This window comes from Spinacia oleracea, chromosome 3 (assembly GCF_020520425.1).
Source record: "Spinacia oleracea cultivar Varoflay chromosome 3, BTI_SOV_V1, whole genome shotgun sequence".
NCBI lineage: Eukaryota > Viridiplantae > Streptophyta > Magnoliopsida > Caryophyllales > Amaranthaceae > Spinacia > Spinacia oleracea.
The window spans coordinates 136,459,761-136,470,174 of NC_079489.1; the positions used below are offsets into that span (position 1 = coordinate 136,459,761).

The window sequence follows — 10,414 nt, forward strand, 5'->3', positions numbered from 1 at the left end:
CTTGGTGAGGTGGGGTGCCTCATCCAAGGTGTGGCAGTCATGGAAAATTTCAAATCCGGGTTTTAGCAAGCCATCCTGAACGAAGGGTTCAGGGAAATCACAGCATGGGTGTTCTTCTCCTTCCCGAACAAACATCCCGTTAAGGGTCCTTTGATATGGGGGAAGGAGGGTGGTTTGTTTGGCTTTGTTAAGGCGTAGCCTAGATAGGCGGTCATCAATATCTTCCTCCGTTGGTTCATAACCTAAGCCAAAGGGAGTAGATTTGTCAGGAAAAGGATGGAATGTGCATTCCTTCTTCCTTATGCCCAATGGGGTTCCTGGGAAATAACCTTGAGCCAACAACATTCTAGGGATGACTCGGGATGCATGCGGGTCTAGGAATGCTGGATCATAATCTTCGATGAACTGGATTGCTTCTTCCATTTGAAACCCATAAAGGTCATCTGCGGTTTCGGCCGTTCCAACCATAGTACAACTGACGTCGAGAGGAGGGGCGCGGATTTCTAGTATTACCCCGTTATGGTTAAGTTTAACCATTTGATGCAAGGTTGAAGCCACACCTCCTAAGTCATGGAGCCAAGGTCGCCCCAAGAGGAGGTTGAAAGTGGGCTTGATGTCGATTATTTGAAACTCCGTGGTGCGTGCCACAGGCCCAGTTTGTATGGTAAGGTTGATTTTTCCCAACACAGGCCTTCGGGAGTTATCATAAGCTCGTACTCCTTGTGAGGAGGTTTGGAAGTCATCGCTTCCTAGCCCCAAGCAATGGGCGGTTGGCAATGGGCAGACATTAACCGCCGAACCATTATCTACGAGCGCTAGGGGGATGTTTTGTCCTTTGCATCCAACCACTAAGTAAAGGGCTTTATTGTGAGCACCCCCCTCTTTGGGTAAGTCTTTATCAGTGAAAACTATGGCCTTTTCTCCGGCATCTCTCGTGACATGGCTAACCAATGAGTCAGGTGTGATATCCGTGGGTACTGAGATGAGGTCAAGTGAGCGAATAAGCTTTTCGCGATGTTCCTTTGAAGTACACATAAGATCCCAGATGGTAATCTCAGCCTTGGTTCTTTTCAGTTGTTTCAGGAGAGGATTTTCAATGACTTCCGCGACGGTGGCGTGCCGCCTGTTCTCAGGAGTTTGCCTAACCGGGATGTCGTCCATAGGAGGTGGGTGAATATCCGGTTGGTATATCCTTCCGGATCGGGTGAGGTTGTCGACCTCGGGCTCCTGAGAGGTGGTGTCAATGAGAGCATACCCGGGCCAAGTTTCAGTGAAGAGGTCCTGGCCCGAGACTTCAGATAGGTAAATATCTTCAGCATCATCGTTCCACACACCGCACACTTCCCCCTCGATTCGATCCATAGGTACCACAGCGAGTGGTGTACCTTGAGGTGTAATATACACCGTGGGGTCGAAATTCTCTGGTTGGTCGAGAGAGATGTGACAAGAGCCGAGTGGGCTCTTGTTGTTGTTGGGTTTGCCAACGTTAGGGAGAGGTATTACTTCATCCTCTATCATGTCCTGGATCGTATGTTTTAGATGCCAGCAGTTTTCAGTGTCATGCCCATTTCCTTGATGGAATTTGCAGTAAGTACCTTTGACCCAATATTTGTTTTTGACAGGAGGGTCACGGGTGGGGCCTATAGGTCTCAACTTTCCTTGATTGGTTAGTCTTTCAAAGGCTTGTACCAAAGTTGACCCGAGTGGGGCAAACTTTCGGTCTCGGACCCATCTTACAGGGTATCTTCGGGCGGGAGCCTCTTCTACAGCATGGACTTCTTGGGCTTGGGGTGTGTTACCCCGATTATAGGTGTTGGTCTTATATGCAGGTTTGCTCTGTACGGTTTTGGCGAGGTCGTCCTCGATTTTTATTCCCACATCATAAACCCTTTTGAAAGTGTCGAGTCCCAGGTACCTAAGGTGTTGTCTGTAAGCCGGGTCCAAGTTGTGAATGAATTTTTGGACCAATTCTGTTTCGGGAGGCCTATTGATTAACTGGGCCGCCTGATCCCTCCATCTAGCAAAGTAGGTTGTGAAACCCTCATTTTTCTTTTGGAAGAGAACTTCCAGCTCGCGCATGGTGACTTGGAAATCCATGTTCGACGAGTATTGCTTGATGAAGACATTGACAAAGTCTTCCCAAGTGGGGAAGAGCTTAGGGTCCTGGTGATAGTACCATTTGAGCGGCACAGTTTCCAAGGACAAAGGAAAGGCAGGTAGGTACATGGACTTGTCCACGCCTTTCAAGTTCATGGTATTCACAAAGCTCAGTAGATGATCACGGGGGTTGTCCGTGGCCTTGAACTTTGGTAAGTCAGATGAACTGAACTTTTCTGGTAATTTGCCAGAAAAAGGTTCAGGCTCGAGGAAGAAGTATTTGCTCCCCATGGTTTGCTGTAGGACCATTTTTTCGATCCTCTTCTCGTTTTCGAGGTCATTTTTGGCTTGCGCAGCCGCTAAGGCTTCGTTTTCCATTTTCAGTTGGCCCATGAGTTGGTTCATTTGGACCATCTGGTCTCGCAAATCTTCGATGGACATGTTTGGAGGTGCGAATCGAGGTTGGGGAAGCGGAGATCCTTGAAATGAGGGACGACGGACGGAGCTTAGAGTTACTAAACTTGGTGTTGGTGATGTATCTTCGAGACGCACTAGCCGTTGATTCCCTGATCGGCACCAAGTGGCAGGACCAGTCCTAGTCATAAGATAAGCTAAAGTTTAGGTTCCCAAAGTTTCAAGCATTACTTAGTCTAGACTTCGACTCTCTAAATTGGTTTTTATTGCTCTTTTTTCTGTCGGTACACTTTTTTGGGGTTTTTTTTTTTTATTTTGGTCATTCTTTGGATTTTCGAAACACTTGCCTGTGTGACATTCATAGTTGTTAGCATGTTCGGTTTTGGTGCCGAGCATTGCCGTCGTAGGAGGCCTAACGACGACACAAAGAGTTATTAATTTTTCGCGAGTCGCCTTTTGAAATCGAGTGCTTTTCTTACGCCCTGTAGCAATTCTTTTGATGAACATATTTTGTGCTACGTACTTTTTTTTTTGCTTGGGCGCCGAGGCTGCTGCGCCTGACCAGAAAGCCAAGCAGCAACTTCAGCGCCCAGCAGTGGGCGTGAGAAATTTTGGCGCCCAGCCAGGGGCGTTGAAAATGCGTCCCTGGCTGGTTCTCGTTTTCTGTTTTCTATTTATGTGACTTCGATTTGCGTGCTTGCCTAATAACGTCCTTTACGCGTAACAGCGTTTGTGGGATTCGTTACAGGCCATCCCGAGCATCGCTTATTTTGTGGCGATCATTCGGGTTTGCGGAACACGTGTTTCGGTATAACTCTTTGGCAAATTAGTCTATGAATGTTTGGGAAATTTTTAAGGTCATTGGTTTTCTAGGTTAGTTTGTCACACACAATCACATATTTCGCTACACATAACTACATTACAAACATGGATTTGAAAATCAAATATGCCACGTAGCTTATGATAGGCTTCTATGGATAGTTTATTTGCGCCTGGCTTGGTACCGCTTCTATCGCAGATCCAACACATGCCCCGGCCGAGGTAGTGTCTACAACAGACGAATTTCGCTCAAGAGGCCAACCCGCAAGTGCAAGCCAAGGGGGCATGCAGGCGAGAGGGACCTAATGGGCGAGCGATTGGGTTCGGGATAGGTGTACTACCTGCACAAGTACCGAGTGGGAAACATGCGCGGCGTATGCACCCCCCTATTGGCGAAAAAGGTATCCTTAGTCCCAACTCCCGAGGGAGCCGAGATTCGTTATGATGTTCTGCCCGTTCACATTAATATGCTGATTTTCAGGTCGTCCCAACTTGATGGGGAAATAAACGCGGGGTAGGATCGTTTCACCCTTCGGCTATTTTGATTACCTACAAGCACGAGTATTTCCTTCACTATCCCCAGTGGAGTCGCCACTGTGAGGGGGTCGAAAAAGCGCGAGGCTAATGCATGACCTTGTCCCTCGTGGGTGTGACGATTCTTTTTATTCAATCAAGTGTAATTAGATTTCCTGTGAGTGTACACCCAATTGACTAGTAATATAGGAGTCGCCATTCAGTTTTTAACGACAATGAGAAAAACTGACAAAACCCGATTACCGTGACATAAAGGGAGTGCAATTATGTTTGACCACGACGGCCGTAGGTTCCCTTGTGATCCCTGGTGTGGGGATCTCTCAATATACACCCGCAAGGCAGAGATTGAGGGTTCGGGGGACTGTAACTACCGAGAGGAGTAATTCGCTCGTCGATAACTCCAGAGGCAGGATATCCTTACTAGCTCAGCATAAATAATTGAAGGGACATGCGTTAACTATTAAACTAATCTGAATTGATTTTAGCAATATGCAGCATATAATACTAATTCGATCGTGATTATCTGATTTAAATAGCATTAAGTGACCTAGCATGATAATCCGATTTCCCAAAAATATTATATTTATTAGGCGTGATAGAACAATCATATTAGGTTAGTTTAACAGTTCATAAAAAGGGTGAGGAAAGCGGTTAAATCATCGAAAAGGGACACATTACGACGCACCCTTGAGAGGTGCGTCACGGTTCTCAGAAAACTAACCACTTTGACTTTGCTATTTCTTCTTTTTATTTAACGAATCTCGATTATGGGACAGGATACGTTCTGTTCGATTTATGGATCGATTGCGACAGAACGCGTGAACAGTTTCGCAGCGAGAGGCTTAGGCTAAGGGGTTTAGAGTCAATACTCAGAGTACATTATGTGTTGTTGTGTGTTGTTTCACGTCGAAACTAGGGGCCTATTTATAGGGAAGAGTTCGTGGAAAGATAGAATTGCAGAGGTCTAATCCGCAAAGAATTAGGAAAAGAAACGTACCCAGGTATTTTCAGCGCCTAGGCCTGGGCGCCGAAGATTTCGGCGCCCAGAGCCAGGCGTTGAAAATAGGGTCTGGGCAGTTTTTGTTTAGTCAGATTCGGATTCCTAAAATCCGTAGAGTTTGAGATTAGTTCGAGTCTTTTAGCGCGTATCAATTTTGTGACGGAATGCGTCTGGGCCCGTTACGAACTCTAGGTTCGTTAGGATTTTAATTAATACGTAACTCTTATTTCCGAATCCTTTTAGGAATAGGATTCTCGCAGTTTTCTATCTCATTTAGGATTTATGTTGGAATGCAACACCTAATTCTGACAGGTTTCTATCTTTTATGATTTGCCACTTTTAGAAGCTACCTTTTACGGCAGTTACTATTTTTAGCGGGTTTCCATAAATAGCAGGTTTCGGGTGAAACGGGGAATCGAGATTCGTTTATTTTATAGGAGATGCGTTGTCAAGTGGAGTTTTTATGCTTTCATCATCGAACCTTTCCCTTGCGGGAATGGGGACAAAAGTAGGTGTCTACACCGGCCAAGACCAAGAGGCCTTGACCGGCCACACCAAAAACACGGACACCCGCGCACAACCCAACGCCCAGCCACACACTGTAGGCCGAAGCCTACAGCGCGCGCCGCCGAGCAGCTGGGCCATGGGCCTTGCTCGTTCGTCATTGCTATGCTGCTGCTGCTGTTGCGTGCTCGTGCCACACGCGGGATGGCTTGCTCGCCTTGCTCGCGAGCTCGCTGTCTCGTTTGGCCTTGCACGCTTGCGTGCTTGGCTCGACGGGCCGGCAGCTCCGATGCCCTTCGTATTCGCGACTAATGCCTTACGGCTATCATTTATCATTTTGTATACGACGAATCACCGTCGTACAGTACGATTTATTCGTTTCGCCCAGCTTACGAATATTCGCGATACGATATACGATTCCGATGCAAGGTCGTATCGTATAATACGTTTTCCAACACTAATTCCCGAAAAGCTATTAAATGAATTTCCGATTCATTTAATCCGGTGATCTGTTACATGCCATTGGTGTGACCTTGTAGGTTCAGCCAAGAGTAAGTTGTGAGTCTAATATTCATTAGAACTCACTGATCGGAAGCATTGCTCCAGCTAGCTGTTCCGATCACTTGATCTTACTGAATTAATTGTTCGCAATTAATCTGAACCTTGGTATTAGACTTACACTAGTGGAAAAAATACCTGTTGAGGGGGGCATTTTGGGTTTATTGAGGCGAACAAGGCCCGCTGCGACAGACGTAGCTTCAACAGCTCAGTGATCTGTTGAGGCGGGCTTTGTTCTCCTCAACAGGTGATCTGTTGTGGGGGGCTTTCAAAAGCCCGCCTCAACAACCTCTACAGATAAGCGAAAAATAAGGACCTGTTGTGGGGGGCTTTACAGAAGCCCGCCTCAACAGCCTCTTCTGTTGAGGCTCACTTCTTAAATGCCCCCCTCAACAGACCTGTATTTTTGCGCCAATACCTGTACATTGGCGCCATAAATTCATATGTTGTTGAGGCGTACATTAAAAGCCCCCTTCAACAACATTAATTTTTTTTTTCCAAATTCTTTTAAAATATAAAATAGGCGGCAATAACCACAACTAGATATATACTCCATTGAGTATTGAAACCTGTACCCAATCAACACCAAAATAGCAAAGGTATGAATCTGCTTATCTTTGATAAATAAATCATTACATTAACTTCATTTATATTAACCCAACAGAGCAAAGCGTATATATAGTACGTATGTTTACAATTTTTAAACACCTAGCTAGTCTAACAAATTACAACTAATATTAACAACTAAAGACAAAAGGCTAGAGAGCTAATCTAACAAATGTCTCTAATCCAGCCACTTAGGTCCCTTTAGATCATGCATTACAAACCTTAAGTAAGGTCGTGTTGACTTTCTTCCAATCGACTCGATCCCTAGCCTGCAAGTTGCATGGAAGGAAAATATATATGAGTACCAAAGTTTACACTCACGATATTGTCTTTACATTCCATTGAAGCATAAAATTAAAAGATATAGTTGCAGACTATAGAGATAATTAAGTACGTTGTTGAGAACCATGCAAATAAACGTGTAATTCTAATTGCTCTGTGAGCATTCAAGTGTCCGGGAAAGCTGATGCCTGTCAAACCAAGATTAGTTGGTGAAACAACTCTAATTTAGACAGATCTAATGCATATTAATCATGTAATAAGAATCAAATGAGTCCTTAGGTTCTTTAGTTCTAAACATGACCTATAACGACCTAATAAGCCTTAAATGTGCATAAATAGATTCGAATGAGTTTTAGAAAGTTAAAATAATGCATATTAGTCATGTAATAAGAATCATATGAATCCTTAGGTTCTTTAGTTCAAAGTTGGGAGCGGAAATGTCATTTTAGCTCTAAATATGACCTATAACGACCCAATGAGCCTTAAATGTGCATACGTAGATTAGAATGAGTTTTAGAAAGTTAACAATATGCATATTAGTCATGTAATAAGAATCAAATGAGTCCTTAGGTTCTTTAGTTCAAAGTTGAGAGCGGAAATGTCATTTTTAGCTCTAAACATGACCTATAACGACCTAATGAGCCTTAAATGTGTATAAATAGATTTGAATGAGTTTTAGAAAGTTAAAACTATGCATATTAGTCATGTAATAAGAATCAAATGAGTCCTTAGGTTCTTTAGTTCAAAGTTGGGAGCGGAAATGTCATTTTAGCTCTAAATATGACCTATAACGACCCAATGAGCCTTAAATGTGCATACGTAGATTAGAATGAGTTTTAGAAAGTTAACAATATGGATATTAGTCATGTAATAAGAATCAAATGAGTCCTTAGGTTCTTTAGTTCAAAGTTGGGAGCGGAAATGTCATTTTAGCTCTAAACATGACCTATAACGACCTAATGAGCCTTAAATGTGCATAAATAGATTCTAATGAGTTTTAGAAAGTTAAAATAATGCATATTAGTCATGTAATAAGAATCATATGAATCCTTAGGTTCTTTAGTTCAAAGTTGGGAGCGGAAATGTCATTTTAGCTCTAAATATGACCTATAACGACCCAATGAGCCTTAAATGTGCATACGTAGATTAGAATGAGTTTTAGAAAGTTAACAATATGCATATTAGTCATGTAATAAGAATCAAATGAGTCCTTAGGTTCTTTAGTTCAAAGTTGAGAGCGGAAATGTCATTTTAGCTCTAAACATGACCTATAACGACCTAATGAGCCTTAAATGTGTATAAATAGATTTGAATGAGTTTTAGAAAGTTAAAACTATGCATATTAGTCATGTAATAAGAATTAAATGAGTCCTTAGGTTCTTTAGTTCAAAGTTGGGAGCGGAAATGTCATTTTAGCTCTAAATATGACCTATAACGACCCAATGAGCCTTAAATGTGCATACGTAGATTAGAATGAGTTTTAGAAAGTTAAAAATATGCATATTAGTCATGTAATAAGAATCAAATGAGTCCTTAGGTTCTTTAGTTCAAAGTTGAGAGCGGAAATGTCATTTTAGCTCTAAACATGACCTATAATGACCTAATGAGCCTTAAATGTGCATAAATAGATTCGAATGAGTTTTAGATAGTTAAAATAATGCATATTAGTCATGTAATAAGAATCAAATGAATCCTTAGGTTGTTTAGTTCAAAGTTGGGAGCGGAAATGTCATTTTAGCCCTAAATTGTGTTCTTTCACTTAGTTCTTAATGCTAAAATCAGAATAAGTGTCTATATTTTTAGATGCACAGATGTATGCTTGGATTTCATGGAAATTCCTGATAATCATCCATGTCTCAGGAACTAACACCGCCAGGTTAAATAAACATATTGTCGATCTGCTGATTCCTAGAAAGTGACAGACGTTTAAGTGAAACAATTCCAAATATTAACCAGGCAATGAAAGATATTTTGAAGCTGCTGTTGGTTGGCTTCTTGTTCGTGAACAAGGGACCACCCATGAAGGAAGTGAATGTATTTACACTCATAGTAAACTGCAAACTGAGGCATTAGCAGTATTGAAGGGCTTAACTTATGCTAGGCAACATCAGGTGGATAACATAGTTGTTAAAACGGGCAGCAGCAAACTGGTTCAAGCTTTGAAGAATTTCCCAAATAGGCCAAATGATTACATACAGAGCAGCAACAGAAGCAAACATAGGAGAAACACACAGCAGCAAGCAGAATTGCAGCAGTCATTAATAGCATAATATTCATACACATCAATAGATTCACAGCAGCAACAAGACCAGCATATTAGTATTCAAAGCAATAAATTAGCAAATCCAGCAGACTTGTAATTATGGAAAAATTAAAGAACTTTACCAAATCCATGAAGATATAAACGCTTCCATCTTTGTGTCTAAACAACCTAAGTAAATAAATACTCGGTTGTAAAAAACTTAGCCCATTGCTCACGAACCACATCTATTTCCTCATCGGTATAAGGCGCATTTCTTGGAGTGTAAGCCTGAAATAATTAAGTAACATGATAAGTAATGCTACTTGTAAATTAAGAATTCTACTACGTACAAGTACTAGTATTAGTAGTTCAACTAACATATGGTAAAAGAACGAACATTATCTAACCGCTCATCAGAGTTATGGTGTAACGTGACTATTTCATGCATGAACTTCATAACGTAATAGCCACACTCGCGGGCGCCGACTTGTTGAGCACACTGATTTGGAAACAAATCATAAATTATATATCCAAGTAGTTACCCAAAAAAAGTAAAGCTAATTAGTAAGCATGATACCTTTATAGGGTAGCCTTTCAACCCCTGCGTAGTCGTTCTATTCGGACAAATTCCATTATTAAACTTGTACACTTGGTATGCCCTGGAAGTTGAGTAAAACTTCATGAATCTGATTCGGCACGAAAAGAAATAACTTAAAAAGAAATGAAAGTAACTTACAAACACAAGATTCCCCATGCATTATTTTCTTGTTTGGAACCTTTCGCAGAGTCGAAAATATATGCACAACCTCTACGTAGGTCTAACACGTACAAAATCCAATGATTTCTGCATCATATATAAATGTTATTGCAACCTTACGCATGAAAATAACAATAACATAGCTATTTACCAAATATCGGTCAATCTCTAACACTTACTCTTGATGGTATGGGATCAAAAACCACTTGGTAATGTTAGAATCACCCTTCTTCTCCTTTTCAATTTCAGCATCGAAAACTACTTTCAAATACATTGATACAGCATGAGGGTTGGCCTTGCATCTAGAGTTTGACATCGCCTCGGGACAAACAAACCCAATCTGAGAGTTGTCAAATGCAAAGGTGTGCTCGTGGAGTAAACACCTACAAAGTAAATGTATAATGCAAAAATTTCAAAAACTATTATAGTTGACAAAACCAAAAATAAAAAGGTCGACGGAAAAGTTTACATCATATAGACTTGGATCACTGAAATGTTGAGACAGGCCCCTCTAAGGAACTCTTCAACGTCAACCTCATGTATATAAGTTTGTCGATCTTCGTCATAATGCCAAACCGAAGCGGGCAATGAGATTGAAGTA

General features: G+C 41.7%; 1 long non-coding RNA gene across 1 annotated transcript; it reads right to left on the reverse strand.

Annotated features, from left to right (window-relative positions):
* Nucleotides 1–9,147: 9,147 nt before the first annotated feature.
* On the reverse strand, nucleotides 9,148–9,746 carry LOC130470300 (uncharacterized). Its single transcript, XR_008930366.1, has 3 exons — nucleotides 9,704–9,746; nucleotides 9,454–9,555; nucleotides 9,148–9,344 (listed from the first exon to the last, which is right to left on the reverse strand). It is a non-coding gene; the product is annotated as an uncharacterized lncRNA (long non-coding RNA).
* Nucleotides 9,747–10,414: the final 668 nt, after the last annotated feature.